This window comes from Castor canadensis, chromosome 3, assembly GCF_047511655.1.
Source record: "Castor canadensis chromosome 3, mCasCan1.hap1v2, whole genome shotgun sequence".
NCBI classification, from domain to species: Eukaryota; Metazoa; Chordata; class Mammalia; order Rodentia; family Castoridae; genus Castor; species Castor canadensis.
Genome location: NC_133388.1, coordinates 35,218,431 through 35,236,010, shown reverse-complemented (window position 1 = coordinate 35,236,010; position 17,580 = coordinate 35,218,431). Strand labels below are relative to the sequence as shown.

General features: G+C 38.2%; 1 protein-coding gene across 16 annotated transcripts in view; it reads left to right on the top strand.

The window, feature by feature from the left end:
* Window positions 1-17,580, top strand: part of Sipa1l1 (signal induced proliferation associated 1 like 1) — a 316,961-nt gene that overhangs the window by 17,412 nt on the left and 281,969 nt on the right. Inside the window, exon 1 of one of the 16 annotated variants that reach the window (XM_074067650.1) lies at window positions 9,679-13,780. The exons of the other annotated variants lie outside the window; for them this stretch is intronic. The gene's annotated coding sequence lies outside the window, so the exon portion shown is untranslated. Of the gene's footprint in view, window positions 1-9,678; window positions 13,781-17,580 lie in introns of those variants that run through there. 16 annotated transcript variants of the gene reach the window in all.

The window sequence follows — 17,580 nt, the reverse complement described above, 5'->3', positions numbered from 1 at the left end:
AATCCACCAGCCTGTTCTCATCTACTCTGCAGTGCTGTGTTCTTAAGTAGGTCACCTTGTGCTTGGGTTGCAGACTTTTCATATGCAACTTCTTAGACTGTTGAGAGCTACCTTTTTAATAATGCTGTCTAACTGCAGTAATCCAAGTCCGTTACGATCTTCCTGCTGTCACTACCAAGTTCATTTCCTAGTCTTACCTGAACGGCCAGTCACCTGACAAATACTGCTGACTGGTTTTGAGGCAGGCATAGGCTGTGAGTGAGGCCTGTGTTGAGTGGATAGACAGACTTGGGTCTGTCCTCAAGGTGCTCCCAGATGGGGGGAATTGTCCAGTAGGAATGGAGGAAACATTTAATTGCCTTCTTTCTTTCTCTTGCTTGTTTATGAATCCAGTAATAAAACTTTGTGGAAAATTTGGGAAGTGCATGAAAGTTTGAAGGAGAAAAACATCCTTCATCTTTCTACCACCCAAGGAGCACCACCACTTCATTTTCATGTTCCCTGTCTTTTGAAAATGACTTCTCAAAACAAGCAAAACACAGAGCTCTTCCAGTAAAAGGGGCTTTAAGGTGAAATTTGGTGGCGAGAAGGAAACAGGGCTCTGGGAAAACTGTGGTGTTTTGTGGGGGACTGTGAAGTGGAAAGCAGCAACCTGAAGGAGGTATGTCTCAGATTTCTCCAGAGATGGCATGGGGATATCCAGGAGCAGTGCTAACTGTAGGTCTCTGTGAAATCTCTTGGAGTTCCAAGTGTATCATAAAACTTTATATGTTGGCAGTTGGCATTCAGAATGTTTTTCTCAAACTTTAAGAAGTAAACCAGAGCCTTCCCTCTAGGACAGAATGTGAGAGATGACTTAGACAAATTTTAGTACGTCCATGATTTAAGATTGGGAGAATTTATAACCCGGAAAGCAAGAAAAGAAACCTTTTTATTTATTTTTTTAATGATCTTTTACATACTAGTGTTTTTTGGAATATATATAGGAAACCCTTTTTCTTTTTTGCGGTATGAGGGATTGAACTCAGGGCCTCCTGCTTGCTAGGCAGATGTTCTACCACTTGAGCCATGCCTGAAGTCCTTTTTAATTTTAGTTACTTTTTAGATACTATGTTTTTGCCCCAGGGCTGCTCTCAAACCTTGATCCTCCTACCTATGCCTCCTATATAGTTGAGATTACAGCTGCATACACCATATCTGACTTGTTATTTGAGGTGGGGGGTCTTACTAACTTTTGTCCAGGCTGGCTTTAAACTGGGAACCTCCTGATCTCTGTAGGCATGAGCCACCAGGCCTGGCCTGAAAAACCTTTGAAGAAGGATTTTCCCTGACTTATATGCTTTAGAATTAGGAAATGGATTTTGAGGCTAAGTTGCAAAGTATTTCATATTAAGGGGCAGTGGGACACACAGGTTTCGGAATCAGAGACCTGAGTTTCATCCTACCATTGACCTCAGACAGCTCCTTGACCTCTGTTTTCACTTTTGAAAAGGGGACAGTGATGATGGTTAACTCACAGGAGATGCTGTGTATAGCACCCTCCCCCTAGTTTGGATTTGGTATCAATTAAGCAGAGTTCTTATTCTGATGTCTCTTGTAAGGCACCAGGCACAGGGCGTGGCAAACACCACATGTCCAGTAAATGTTAGTTTCCCTTCCTTTTTTCACAAGTCTTCCCAGCTTCCTAATGTTCCTAGTCTCTTTCCCTTGGATTTATAAGGATCCTGATGGAAAGATGTATTTTGTATGGGTTATGATGGTAGATTTCTGGATTTGTAAAATTGGGTTATAATGGTGGATTCCTGGATTTGCAAAATAAATTTTATCAGCCTAGCTTAGGATTATTCCATCTCTTGAACATATCTTTCCAAACATTTCTTGTATCAGATGGGGAAAGGCAGAAAGTTGAGTGCTCAGGTTGAGAAGGGCAAGGGGAACAGAGGGAGGACTAGCTTGGATATTTTCCTAGCTTAATTTTGGCTGGGATTGATAACTGAGCAGAGGTTTAGAGGCAAGGTGTATATTCTGGGAGATACTTGGTTCTCCTTGCAGATTTATGGTCTTTTATTCACTTACTCAATCAATATACCATTATTGAAACTCTCCTGTGTATATGGCATTGTGCCAGTTCTTGGGATTTAGAGGGAATGTCTATGCCCATCGAATTAAGCAAAGTTGGAAAAGAAAAAGCACAATTCTGTTTTTAAGAGTTATTAGGATAAAGGAAATTAGGGAAATTTTGCCAAAATACATTTAAATTATTTTTCTGTGTTTGCTTCTCCTTTAGATTTTGAAATCTAGACCTGTGTCTTTTCCAACTATTTCTAGAGCCTAATTTTAAATGTACTCCTGAATAATATGTATAAATAAAAATCAGGCACAGTTTACAAGTGCTGTGTTTATACTATCAGTCCATTTGTGGAAATTTCAACCCTGTAAATTAAGATATCTGAGGACAAGTCCTTTACTTGCTGCTCTGATTCTGGTTTTAGAAGTAGAAGATGAATATTGGGCTAACTAATTCATGCTAAGAACTTGGGGTGAAAGTGGCAACTTTGATTTTTGGACTCAGTCATGAAGGAAGTTGTACAGTGGCCTGAGTTTTAATGGCCTACGTTTTTGAAAAGAGACCTCTTGATGCTCAGAGAAATGATAGTATGATTCTAAGGCCACCAGAGCTGTGGAAAAAAGTGTGGTTTTATTCTGGTGGAAGGGAAGCCCCAAGAAACAAAGTTGGGATTGGATGACTGCAGGTAATGCCTATAAGCAAAAGTAGGGGTGGCTTCTAAAGAAGTCAGCCTTGTGAAGAGGCCAGATTTAAAATAAAAATCGAATACATAATTCACATACCATATAATTAGCTGTTTTGAAGCATGTAATTTAGTTGCTTTTAGTGTTTTCACACCTGTGTGCAACCATCACCATAGTCAATTTTAGAATATTTTCATCATCTCAAAAATAAACTCTATGCCTGTTAATCACCATGTCCTTTCCTTATCTTTCTGCCCCCTCAACTCTGAGCAAGCACTAATCTACTTTCTGTCTACTTAAATTTGCCTATTCTGGATGTTCCATATAAATGGATTCTTAGTACCTGGCCTTTTGTGACTGGGTTTGTCATGTTTTCAAGATTCTTACATGTTGTAGCAAAAATTTTCTCCCATTCTGTGGGTGGTTGTTTTACTTTTTTTAGGAAAAAAGGCACATAATAAGCATTAAAACAAAAGATACCTTGAATACCTACAAATATTTAAGGAGTGTCATACCTAGTTTGGATCTTTTTTCTTTTCTTTTTGGTGCAAGAACGAACCAGGTTTGGATGTTAGATGTCCCCTGAGGCTTATGTGCTTGGTTGCCAGCTGTGACACTATTGGGAGGTGGTGGAACCTTTAGGAGGTGAGGCCAGTGGAAAGAAGGTGGGTTATAGAGGTTTGCTCTTGAAAGGGATACTGTGGCCCTGACCCCTTCCTCTCTTAGGCTTCCCAGTTGCCATGAGGTGAGCAGGCCCAAAGCGATGGGGGTCTAAACAGCTGTGCACTGGAACCTCTGAAACCATGAGCCAAAGTAAACCGTTTCTTGTTTAAGTTGATTATTTCAGACTTTTTGTCATAGTGATGGAAAGCTGACCAACATACCCATGATGACCTATGGCTTGCAAGGAAAAATTGGAAATTCCATAGTAATTTCAAAGATCTTCTATGTGTAGTATGCAAATATTTAAGATACAGCTCAGTAGATGTTCATAAAATGTATACATGTGTGTAATCACCATGTGTAATCAAGAAAGAACATTACTAGCCCCACTAGTCCTCCAGTGCATCTTCAGTCATTAGCCTTCCTTCTTCCCCAATGGTAATAGCTTGTTTTGATTTCTGTCATCACGGATTAGTGTTTCTATATTTTCGAAATGTGTGGAAAATGGGAACAAAATAGTGCATTTTCTCTTGCATACCATGTAAAATTTACCCGTGTATTACTGATAACTATGGTTCATTTCCATTGCTCTCCAGTTTCATTGTATGAATATCTTGATGGATATTTGACTTTTAAGAATCAATTTTTGGCTAGTATACCTTTTTTTTTTTTTTCTTGGCACTGTGGTTTGAACTCGGGGCCTCATGCTTGCTAAGGAGGTGCTCTTGCTGCTTGAGTCACTCTGCCAGCTCTCTTGTATGTGTCTTGAAGTGCACATGGCCATGCATTTCTGCTGGATATATGTCTAAGAGTGGACTTGCTGCATCATAAAGTATATTTACATTTAACTTCATTATTTTTTGGCAGTACTGGGGTTGAACTCGGGGCCTCTCGTCACTAGGCAGAAACACTATGGCTTGAGCCACTCCACCAGCCCTACATTCAACTTTGTTAAAGTGCATGCACATTCATTTCCGAATTCTAAAAGAAGATGAGGAATAAAAAAGAAACTGGCTCACTTTAATATTAACAAGAGGGAGTTCAGAGTAATTCACTCCTTTTTCCTACTATGTAACAAGGAAAGTGTTTTCAAACAGAGAAGGTTAGAATGAATACAAAAGAGGGTAAAGTGAGAAAACTCGTTCCCACTTAAAATAAGTAAGAATCTCCTGGCTAAAATGAATTGTTCCCCAGAAACTGAAAACTCTATGGTTACTTTTGAGGAAACCCAGTTGGGAAACTTGAAGAAATGAGAGGGTGAGAGAAACTTCTAAACTCTGAAGGTAAATCCATTTTTTTCCCTTCCCTAAAGAAAGGAAATGGATTGTTTCATGTGAGTTTCTGGCAGAATTGCAGGGTTGGTTTTACCAGGTGATTTGATAGCATTGAGAAAAAAGGTGGTGTTTGCTGTGAGCCAGCATAGGTTCAGTAATGCAAAGACATTTGCAGGGCTTCTGTTTCCTGTAAGTTCTTGGACTCCTGGGCTGGGGTATGGTTGTGAATGTCACGTTTCCAATTTAGGAGGTCAGCCTGTAACAAGTATCCTTAATGCATTTCCTTGCACATAATTTTTGAGTGGTTCAATAATGGGGGAAACAGGTAGATTAGCAAGTAATCCCCAAATGTATGCATAGTGCCTAAGAAGTTGGCTATGAAGTGCTCTTGTGACACTGGGTAGGAAGAGGGAGAATAAGAAGTCTTTGAAGACTTCTGAAACATGAATAGAAAGGAAAGTAGGATAGTGTGGGGAGGGCAGTAGGTGCTGAGGCTTGGGTAAAGAGCATTTTTATTAGACTGCTAGACAGGGGTAATGTGATTATGAAAAAACTTTCTAGAAGTGGTAGGGTTGACCTACTAACTGGACTACTGGCCTCATAATAAGACTCTTCATATCACCCAAAGGAATTGGGACTTTGATCTTAGAGTCCTGGAGGAGCCTTGGGAAGGTTTTTAAATACCTGGCAAGGAGAATGATAAGATTTACATTTTTAAAGTTTGTTAGTAATGTGTTCTTTTGCTTCTGACTTCTTTCATTCACCACTGTATTTGTGAGTCATCCGTGTTCTTACAAGGACTTGCAGCTTGTTCAGTTTTGCTGCTGTAGAGTATTACATTGTGTCATGGTACCACAATTCACTGTTAGCTGTCTTTGGCTAGTGAAAAGTGTGTCCATGAACATTCTTTCTTGTATGTGTCTTGTTAGTGAAGACATCTGTAGGGGATATAATTAGGAATGGAACTGCTAGGTCATAAGGTATGTGTACATTGACTTCAGCAGCTACTGAGAAAGTTTTCCCAATGGTTATGTCAATTTATACACCCTTTAGCAGTATATGAGAGCTGCATGTTCTTGTATAGTTAGGTGGTGCCTGCCATCTAACTTTGGTTATTCCGGTGGGTGTGTAGAGACACTCCATGATGGAAGATGAATATGTTTGAGCACCTTTTCATGTTTCTTGACCATTTTGCTACCACTTTTTATGGTGATGGAGGTGTTCTATAGCTTCATTGTGGTGGTCACTTCATGACCATATACATTTGTCAAAATTTCCCTGTATGCAAATTATACTTCAGTACATTTAACTATGATAAATGCCACTTACTGATTTATGGAGGTTTTTAAAAATACATTTTGAATGCGTCCTTGAATGATTGGATGTGTGCTTTTACAAATATCTTCTCCCACTTGTTGGTTATTAATATTGTGTTCTAAGAAAATTTTGCATACCCCAAGGTCACAAACATAAAGATAGAATTTGAGTAACTGTCTGAGGAAGTAAGGTCACAATAATGTAGGTGAGTGTATATGTGTGTGTGTGGGTGGGGGGTATTCATATTTTAGGGTGAGGAGAAGGCCCTGAGGCCAGATGCTTAGAAGGAAGCCACAAGGATCAGAAGTGAGCTCTAGAGGCATCAGAACAGCACATGGTCTCCTGTTGTGAGTGTTGCTAAGGGCTTAGGTTTCTCAAAACATGGAACTTCTAAAGGATTTTAGGCAGAGGTTGACATGACCTATCTGAGTTTTAATAGGATCATTACCCTGCTGTGTTGAGAATACAGGTAGGAAGTGAGGTGAAGAGGCTGTTGCTAGCTTAAGGGATTGCTGCTGAGGACTTAGACCCATGAGGTGGTTGACTGTTGATACATTTTGAATGTAAAGCTGACACGATGTGCTATTAGTCTGAAAGTGGGGTTTGAAAGGAGGGGTCAAGAATGGCACAGGTTTGATTGTTGTTATTGTTTATATGGGTGTCTGGAAAGAATGGAGTTGGAATGTTGGGGATGGGGAAGTTACAGAAGATCTGAAGCAGCGATACCCAGACATTTGAATTTCATGGATGTAACTTAAAAGTTTTCAACATGTTACAAAGAAAGGCCATTTGAATACCAACAGAATAGGAAGGATGCAGTCAAAATAAAGGGCAAGCCTTTAGATTGGATAAATTAAGCGTTATGTAATAGTGGCACATGTTCTTTTAATGTTTCTATGAATGCAGGTATTGTTTTGTGGACCAGCTTTGGGAATTACTGTAGTAGTATATATCTTTTCATTTTGATACTATTAATAAATGAGCACCATATCTGTAAACTTGCTAAGATTGAGATTAGAGTCTAAACATAAGGAACAAATGAACAAAAAAAATACAAAGTAGGCCAATGTGTCATTTCTAGTTTAGAAGCACTTCATTTCTTTAAAAAAGGGAGAGAGGGCCAGATGAATCCAAGGGACACATATGGTACACGTGAAATCATAGTAAAGCTTAGTACTCGTTTTAGTCAGTCCTTTGCTGACAGCCTCAATGAGATTGTTTCTAAAATTTTGTTTTGAAGTAGCCAAGTTCTGAGTTTTCCTTACAAAATTGAATTGCCTTGTCATGCAGAGGAAAATACAGTTTCTATTTTCACCTTTTGTGTTCTGGTTCTTGGGATCATCATTGGTAAAGCTAAGAGAGCTGTAGATGTTTGATAAAAGTGATTATGGGCAGTAGGAGTGGGGCACGTGGTCCTGTAGTAACAAATGCAGAGCTTGGAGTGCTTGTTGACCCAGAGCTTGGTTGGCAAGAACGCTAGTAGACTTGTCTTGAATAACTCTGTTGAGGCATGCTTCTGCTTTCCATTGAGTTAAACTCATACTTTCTATTTGGCAAAGGCTGGAGATGCTTTCTGCATGAGTATCAGTGTCATTGACTGGCTTCAGGACTGTAAGTGATCTCTTAGAAAGTTTTGCCTTTGAGTATTATGTGGAACATATTTTGTGCAGTTTGATACTACAGAGTAATTTGATTATTCAGAGACATCAAATGTCCCTTGTAAGAGTCTCTTGCCGTTTCAAAGAATAGCATTATCAATGGCTGATTATTTTTTCCATCTTTGCCAACTGATTTTATGGATCTGAATGCCTTTATACCAAGCAAAGAATTTTAACATGTACGATCAGTCTTCAGTGTTTTTAGTCTGCTTTGGTGTTAAGCAGTGGTGTCATATTTTAGTTACCTGATGTGTCAGTGGTTATAACTTGATTATCTTACCTCGAGGGATGGAGGAAATCAGTGAAAAGTTCACTGCTGCTTTGTGAGTTAAGTTATGCCTTGGCACAGAGTGCTGATCATTTTGGCATTCATGCACAGCATTAGATCACCTTGGTGGCAGTTTGGGAATGCTCTGAAAGTGCTACCTAACTCTGTAGGATTCTCCATAAACCTGAGCTGGTATAGAGAGTGATGTTTATTGTATCTTGTTCTCAAATGTCGTGCCAAGTTACTGTCATCAGACTCTTTATTGATAGAAAATTAGTTAGGCAAAAACCATTTTCTTCTCCTTGCATGGCAGAGGTGATGAAATTTATGAGAAGCTACATATAAGGAAAGGTTTGAAGTGTTGATTGTGAATATGAGCCCTAGCTTAAGACAGAACTCTTGGCTTATAGGGGAATGTTTTTTGTGTTATTTGTTTTTCAGTCTCAGTTCTTGATATGTGGAAATAATGAAAAGAGTATTTGCTATGTGTATTGGTCAAGGATTTTAGTTACAGATACCAAGATCTATTCAAGTTAGTGTAAGAAGAAAGTGATTTATTAAGGGTGATAGCTAGTTTAAAAAATCATCAGGAAAGGGCTGAGAGAGTCTGTAGGTTGAGTTTCTGGAACACCGTGGAAGTGGTCCACTGAGGAGCTGTCCTAAATTGGAAGCTGGACCCAGAAGCACCTCCTTCTTTCTTGCAGTACAATGTATGCTGTACACTCTGCCACCCTGCTTCTTTTCCATGTGACTCTGTTCTGAAGTCCCATATGTGTCTGGTTGGAGGCACCTAATGCACAGGTCTGCCTGTCCTATAGGATAAGGAAGGCAGGAAACATAATTTGTCTACTCCAATTTGTTTATTTGCTTCCACATTTAAATTCTATGTTGGGAAGGTGAGCTTTACACAGAGGTTGAAAATGAAACAAAAATGATTCTGGGCTCCATGAGTAACAGATATTCATTATAGCACTTACTTGAAATAATATAGTGATTGCACTAATGTAAGAAATATACTAGGAATCACATGACACTCTAAGCAACTTTTAAGAAAATGCACTTTTAGAGTGGGGTATGTTTAAAACCGCAGTGGTCTCATGCTTCTGTTACTTGAGAATTCTGTTAATCTAGTAAGAATATGTAGATAATAGAGCCAAAACCAAGAACAATGTTAGGTTCTTTTGTCTTAGGTGATATACCACTCAAGTGACTGATTCTTGAAAATTTGTTCTTTTAATCAGAGTTGAGACTTTTCATTGGGTCATTGTAATTCATTACAATGAAGAATAAATTCATTATAAGAAGAATAAAATGTATTCTGATTTTATGCTTTAGGAGGCCAAAGCTCAGGGAGTCAGGTGATTTGCTCAATGGCGTAGCTAGCTGGTTAGTGAAAAGGACTCCTGGCTTCATAGCCAGGTCTTTTTCCAGTCAGCCCTTGTTGGGAGCAGAGCTTTCTACTTGCTGGGAGAAAGCTTTTTGGTGGCTGCTGGACTCCTGCATGGAGTCCAGCATGGGTTTTTTGGTGGTACTGGGTTTGAACTCAGAGTTTTGTGCTTGCAGGGCAATGCTCTATTTCTGCCCTGTATGGAGATTTGAGTCCAGATATTGTTTGGATCTCTTAGTGGAGTTGCTGTTGGTTGGTATCATTGGTGATTTTTCTGTGTCAGACGAAGACTTGGATGTTTGTTTTTGAATTTGAATTGCAGAAGTAAGAATTTGTTCAGTGTAAAATACTGAACAAATACTCAGTGTAAAATGCACTGAGTATGTCTAATGTGTTTTCACTTGGTAAAATAAGCTGCAAAAATGAAGGGAGATACATACATCCCTCTTCAGTTTTTTTTTTCTTTTTCTTGCAGTAATGGGGCCTGAGCTCGGCCTACACCTTGAGTCACTCCACCAGCCCTTTTGTGTGAGTTTTTTTGAGATAGTATCTTGCAGAATTATTTGCTGAGGCTGGCTTTGAACGTGATTCTCCTGAGTAGCTAGGATTACAGGCGTGAGCCACTGGTACCTGGCCAGGTTTTTCTTCTGGGTTGTTTATAAATTTGCGCTGCCGTAATTCTTTAGCTAAGACATTTGCCATTCTATGCATAGTCACTACTAGTTAAAAGTTACTAGGAAACTTTATTCTGGTCCACTTCTCCATCTCCTTCATGTCTGTATTCAAACACTGCCTTTGCAGTGAGTCTTGTGCTAATCCCACCCCACTTACGTTGTAGTCCCTCCTCCCAATTCACCCCAGGAATCCCCTATTCCTGGCATCCTGTCCTTTTCCTTTTCAATGCGCATGACCCTTAACATTGTGTGTATCTCCCACATGTAATTTACTAATTTGACTGTTGTGTTTCTTTTCCATTAGAATACAAGCTCTGTGAAGGCAGAGACTTTTGTTAGTTTGCATATCCCCACAATGAAGTGCCCACTACATAGTAGGGAATAGATAAGGTGTTGAATGAGTGAACTTGGCAAAAGCACCTAGTTTTTAGGATTCCTGCTAGTAAAACAATGGTCCTAGTTATTGTTTTAACTATTGGCTTATGGGAATTGCAAAGTCATCAGTTTGTACATACAGAATATAAATTACATATGTGAATTGTGGCATGTGCAATTTTCTGGAACCTTCTTGTTTATTCAGTAGTAAACAAACTCAGATAAAAAAGGTTATTAACATCTAGAGTACGTGTGACAGATCATACAGCGATTCACCAATTTAAACATAGACAAGTAAATAGCTTTAAATATAACGTGTCTGAAAGGCTTTCATTGTCAACAAGTTGGTGAAAAGGTCAAGTTTCAGAGGGTCGGGGTACTGAGTTGATGGAAGAGGGATGAGAAAGGAAGAGTGTGGAGAGCTGGAGAAGTGGAGACCTGTTCCTCAGCAGAGATGGAAGATGCTTCAGCAGAATCATCCAGAATTGCTTATGCATCTATTAAGCTACCCCTCCTCAGAGAAGCTAAAACACAAGACAAGGAGTTACTACGCTGAATGAGGATGAAGTCTATAATATTCCAAACTTTTCATTTAGCTAAGCTGGTGGCTGTCCTGGCATGAGGTAGTTTATAAATGTTTATTTTTTATCATTTAAAGATAAGTTTGGCTTTGGGAATTTAAGGGAAATAAAGATGGTAATATCTTAGAACGATGTTAAGGAACCTAAAAAATATCTTAGAAAACAAATATGTTGACTTTTTATGAGCTCATGTTCAAAGTGTAAATGACTTGTCCACTATCTTACAGCTAGTTAATAGCAGAATTGGGATTCATTTTTGTCACAAATTTTCCTCAAAGTATCCTTAACAGGAAAGGAGCACACAAGCCTCTCTTTGGAGGTAACCCAGTGAGCAATTATAATTTGTTTTGAGATCTGTGTTTTATCTGAACAACTTCAAAAAGTCATGCATATATTTCCTCCTATTGTGAATTATTTTTCTCTTTTCATATGTGTGTTAGCGTATATGTTTTTATTAGTTCTTGTCATTTGGAAGTTGAGGAATAGAACAGAATGAAAGATCACTATAGGCTATTGTCTTAGAGGAAATGTTCAAAAATCAAAGTTTAAAGGAGACTCCTTGATCTGTTCTGAAGCTGATATTAGAGGAAATTTATTACTGTGCAGAAAAATATCTTGTTTAGGAAATATTCTAAATCTCAAGTTGAGAAGAAAGGACTGCGATTTTTGCCATTTCAGCATTCTGTGTAAGGGAAGAAAGACGTGTTTTGTATCTTTTTGCTGGATGTATTGGTCTTGGATGGCACCAATTTTTAAAGAGAGATGATTATATATGTAACTCATGAATACTATTTCCCAAGGATAAAATTAGACTAGTATGGAGAAAGACAGCCACCCTCATTGTACCTCCTCATCCAGCTGGGGATATTTTGAAGGCTTTTACTTCTTAATGTAAATTATTTTTTACTTTTGGTTAAGTGAGATATTTATCATGCAACTGAATTATAACTTGATTTTAATAGCTCCAAAATATAGTTTTCACAAATGATTAAAAAGCAGGTGTGACAATAGGAGTGCTGGGCTGGCAGTCAGCTGGTTTTGGCTTCATTTTGTCTGTAAAATTGAGGGTACGCTGTGGTAATGGGTATTGGAATCACTCTTTTAGCTCTAAAAGCTTATGATCTGGATTTGCCCATGATCTGCTTAGTTGTGCCATACAATTTATTTCTAAAATCCAAATGTTCAGATAGTATACATGTTTCACATTCCAGTGTTGTCAGATGAAATAGGTCCCTTGAGATGAGTATCCTGGGAGCTGGTGCCCCTCACTGTAGCCTTGACAGTGAGTTTGCCTGTGTGTCCACCAGTGAAGTTATCATGCAGGCACTTGCTGGGCAGTCACTGGTGGCTGGACTTCGCTCCTGCTAAGCAAGTTGCTATTGTGAGTCTCTTAGCAGTTTTGCAAAGAAGCCTCTGGAGACAATGAACAGTTTCCAGATTGGGCCTGGAATCTTTAGGAGTGAGGTTATCCACCTCCCCCACCCCCCAATTCGTTTGCCACTTGGAATCCTTATATCAATATTGGAAGCAGCTGTTTGAATTTCTGTCAAATATTTTCAGACTTTCCAGTGATTTAAGGATTTCAGATTTAGTTGGGTAGTAGCATGTGAACAGTTGTTTTACCATGCTAGTGTTCTTCCTGTTTCTGGGGTCTTTTTTCTCACTGAATGCATTTGTGGTGTGTTGTGTTGTCAGTTAAATCCAACTTCCACTAGCTACTTTTATCAGTTCTAAGTGGCTATGCAGAAACACCCTATAGGATCACTGGATTCTGTATTACTTATTTTTCTCATCTTTGTGATCATATACCTGACATAAACAACTTATAAGAGGAAGGATTTATTTTGGTTCATGGTTTCAGTGTTCAGTTCCAGGTTGCGTGGGCAGAACATCATGGTCGTGGGAACATAGTGGGGAGGAGAACTCCTGAGAGATTATCTCATGGAAGAGAGAAAGGACAGAACAGAGAGGGAGAGGAAAGAAGGAAGGGGCCAGGGACAAGAAACCCCCAAGGTCCCTCCCTGAGTGGCTTAATTCCTCCAGGTAAGTCCTAACCTCCCAAAGTTTTCAGATTCATATCCAGCAGTCATATGGTTGTTCAGAAGTTCAAATATGGTGTCTTTGGCCAGTCACATCTTGGCATACGGGAGTGCACTGTGAGTGGGGAAGAGGTGTAGCTGATTAAGGTACAGGGCTGGAATCCCCTGCCCCACTTGCACCTTGCTGTTCTAGCGTAGGACCTGAGGGAGCTCAGTTCATGTTTTAGAAGTCATAGCTGTAGAGCTGGAGATAGCTTTAAAGTTCTGGAATTATTTTGGGATTTAGCTCTTATTATTTTCCATATCTTCTGGATTTAAAGTTTTCACTAACTTGGTAGTTTATTCAAATATCGTTTAAAGAGAATACATGAAAGTTTTCCTGCTAGAGAATTAACTTTGAGGCTGAAGAGAACTCATTTGTCTAAGGTGGTATGGCAGTGTGAGGGCAGATAGAAGGCTAGAGTTTGAGCTGAAGCTGTGTAAAAACTTTGCCGGTCAATTGGCTGACTGAATGGTGAGCCAGGAAGAACCACCCACGTTTTCCATTTTGAATTTGAGTCACAGAAAACAGGTTTCCTGCCGAAACCATTTGGCTTTAGCAAGTGTTTGGAAATTTCATCATTGATTAAGTTGATTTTTTTTTTAAACCTTCATCATGCATATATTTTAAATTAATTAGTTCTTCCCTTCATTGCATAGGTGCAGTTTCTTATTTGAATCTCCTGTAGTACTGACTGTAACCTAATTTCCAAGATTTTTATAAAAGGTAGACTCAAAAGGATTATACTTTCAGGTAAGGATCTAATTTTACTTTTTCTTAGTGCTACTTTGCTACTTTGTCAAAAGTCTGGAAGTTCTTCAGGCATGTGGAATAGAAGTGTTAGTGAATTTTTAAAAAGGTGGTAAATAGAATTCTCCAGATAGATTTCTGTCTGTTTAGTTAAGAGGCGTCAGTGGGGTTGGCTACTTAAAACAATTAGAGAAATGATATACAATGGCAATACACACATTTAAAATGGCTCATAAAACTATGTAAGGGTTTTATGTTGTGTATGTGTGTATCTTCTTTGTAATATCTACACCTCCGCATGAGTCCTTGATCAGTCTGTTACCTATTTAGCTACCAGTCCATTCATCTTGTGTTTATTTAAAACATAAACACATGGATGGTTTGAAGAATAAGTTTTCTTCCTCTGTGTCATACCAAAGTGCTATAACAGTTTAGTCATGAAAGGATTATAGAAACAGATCTGTATTCAGAATACTTTAAAATTCATAGTGCTTATATTCAGAAATGAGTTTCCCCCTAGGTGGAAAGGAACTGTGTCAAACAGAACCAGAAACAAGCAGGTATCCTCTCCCACCAATCCAGAAAATGACATTGTAATTGAAAAAATTGTCCTGTCTATTGATATAAGTGAAAATGTATTTCAGAGACTATCAAGTTTTTTTTTTTTTTTTTTTGTGATACTGGGGTTTGAACTCAGGGCTTCAAGCTAGGCAGGTACTTAACTACTTGAGCCACTCCGCCAGCTGGTTTTTAAAATAACTACCTAATTTGTGTAATTGATCATGTGGTTTTTGAGTCATTTGTAGATTAATTTTTGTACCTCTTCAGGAGGACTAGTTTTTAAGTTCAAGATATGTAAGTCAATTTTATTGGCATTATTTGAAGAGGAACAGTAGTAATTGAGTGAATGTAAATAATAAAACAATCACCAGTAATTTTAGGTTGACTCATATCATTTTAGTTCCTCAGCTGTGTCACCAGTTGATGGGAATTAGTTAATATGTTAATAAAGAGACATCCCAGCAGAGAGAAGTCAACTTGGGATTTATAACAAACTATAAATGGACCGAATTTCTTTTCAGTCCATTCCAACCTTAATCAAACCATGCAGTTCTTTTTACCTGCCTACTCTTCCTGTTTCTCCCTGCTTAGAACATTTCAAAGCCTCCCCATACATACAGCAGTTGTTCTCAAACTTTCTGGTTTCAGAAACCTTTTATATCGTTAAAAATTTTTGAGGAGTCAAGAGACCATTTGTTTATGTTTGTATATACTTCACTATTTATTGTATTAGAACTAAAATGGAAAAAACATTTTCAGCATAAGAATATACCAGCGCTTATTGGTTAGCTAAAGAGTGATATTGGCTCAGTCTTTTAAAAAAATTTAAAAAATTTTTTCTTTTATTCATATGTGCATACAATGTTTGGGTCATTTCTCCCCTCTTCCCCCCTGTCCCCTCCCTTACCCCTGCCCCTTTCCTCTCCTCCCCTACCAGGCAGAATCTATTTTGCCCTTGTCTCTAATTTTGTTGAAGAGAGAGTATAAGCAATAATAGGAAGGACCAAGGGTTTTTGCTAGTTGAGATAAGGATAGCTATACAGGGAGTTGACTTGCATTGCTTTTCTGTACATGTGTGTTACCTTCTAAATTAATTCTTCTCGAACTAACCTTTTGTTTAGTTCCTGGTCCACTTTTCCTATTGGCCTCTGTTGCTTTAAAGTATCTGCATTAGTTTCTCTGCATTGTGAGGGCAACAAATGCTATCTAGTTTTTTGGCTCAGTCTTATAGCTTCTGAGAAACACTATATACTTAGAGTGAAATAGTAAATAATACTATTTTTAAATGTTAGATTTATTGAATTATAATTTAGATAAAGTGAATCTACCATTTTTGAATGTATAGTTTTATGTGGATTTTGATAAATGCACATTGTGTATGACCATAATAGAGATACAACATATGTCTGTCTCCCCGAAATGTTCCCCCATTCTAATCTGCTCTTACCTGTTTACTGTCCCTGTAGTTTTTCTGTTCCTGAAAGTTGTATAAATGGAGTCATACAGTATGTATGTATTTGAATCTGGCTTCTTTCATTCAACATAATGCATTTGAGTTTTAATTGTATTGTTTTGTGTATTACTATTTTAAGTCCTGTTCCAATGTATGAATATACTGCAGTTTGAACACTTAACTAGTTGAAGAACATTGGGTTGTTTACATTTTTGGTGGTTATGTGCTTTAGTATTGACCTTACAGACCGCTCAAAGGGTATCAGGGACCACTAGAGGTTCTGAGACTTCTGAGAACCTCTGGCCTATAGTATGTCATCTCCATGCTGTGTTCTAGCCATCTTAAATGACTGACCTGGGTGTGATGTGTCCTCTATTTATTTTTTTTATTCATTCATTCACATGTGCATATGTGTCCTCTGTTTAGAATGCCATGATCTAACTCAAGGGTCTCCTCTGCACAAGCCTTTCTAATCCTTCTTCCACTATCACCCACTTTCCCCCACCCACTTTCCAGCCCCGAGGTTGTGCCTTTTCTCACTATCCAGCAGTTATTTGAGGATATGGTAGCTTCTGACCTTCTTGGTGTTTGCAAATCAGGTGCTCTACTTCTTGAGCCACATCTCTAGTCCGTTTTGCTGTGATTATTCTGGAGATGGGGATGAACTGCAATTCTCCTGATCTCAGCCACTCAAATAGCTTGGATTCCAGGCATGTGCCTTCTCATTTGATCCTGACTGAGCACATGCCTGGGACGTGAAAGATTTAGAACATTTGAATGAATACATAATAATTACATTTTAACTTAAGACATTTTGTCATTTATAAGGGGCTTTGTATTCATCCTTCATTTCAACTCTGAAGTATATAGCACAAGTGTTGTTTAACATCTTTTATTTGTTTCTTACCAGACAAGATTATTAAGTCCTAAAGCTGTGGCCCCTACTGAAGCTGTACATTAGGATAACCTGGGAGCTTTTAATAAATGTCCTAATATGCCAGACCAATTAAATACTAATTTCTGAAGGTCAGGCTTGGAGATTAGTCTTTTTTAAAAGCATCAGCATAAAATCTGATATGCAGTCAGAGAATCACTGATGTAGAGTGATTGGCCATGGAGTCTTAGTGGTGGTATCCTAAAGATAAGAATCCAGGTCTTTAGGCTCCTACTGTAACTAATGCCTTTTCTTCCTCATGATGAGCTTTCATATGAATAGAAAGCACTGCACAGGTTTAGAGAACCTTGGTGTAGATGCAAGCTTCTGAGGAAGTACCACAGCGTAAACACAAAAACACTGATTTTTAGAGTCAGAAGACCATATTTCTGATTCAGCTCTGCATTTATTAACTGTGAATTAATAAATACTTGAGTCTGTTGTCACACTCAAAGAAAAGATAACTCCCTTAAATATTAGAAATTTATTGTGGGGATCAGATTAGCTAATGTGTTAAAGAACTTTGTAAACTTTTGCTTTCTAGAACTTAACTTTTACTTGTTTTTAGCCTACTACATTTATTGGCTAACTTTCTTTGGGATTCATAAATTACACAAGTACAGTATAAACAGTCTCACTAAAATAGCCAAATAACACAGAGCTATGGAGAGTTAAAACCTAGAGGTCACTGTTGGTTGCATACTTTCAATCCTTTGTGTATACATTTAAGTGAATAAATATGTATGTATGCAACATAAATTACTTTTCTGGTTGTCATACATGAATGCTTTTGTGCCTTTTAAAAAGTAAACTTACAGCATGTTTCAGATCATTCCATATTAGGTTATATAAACC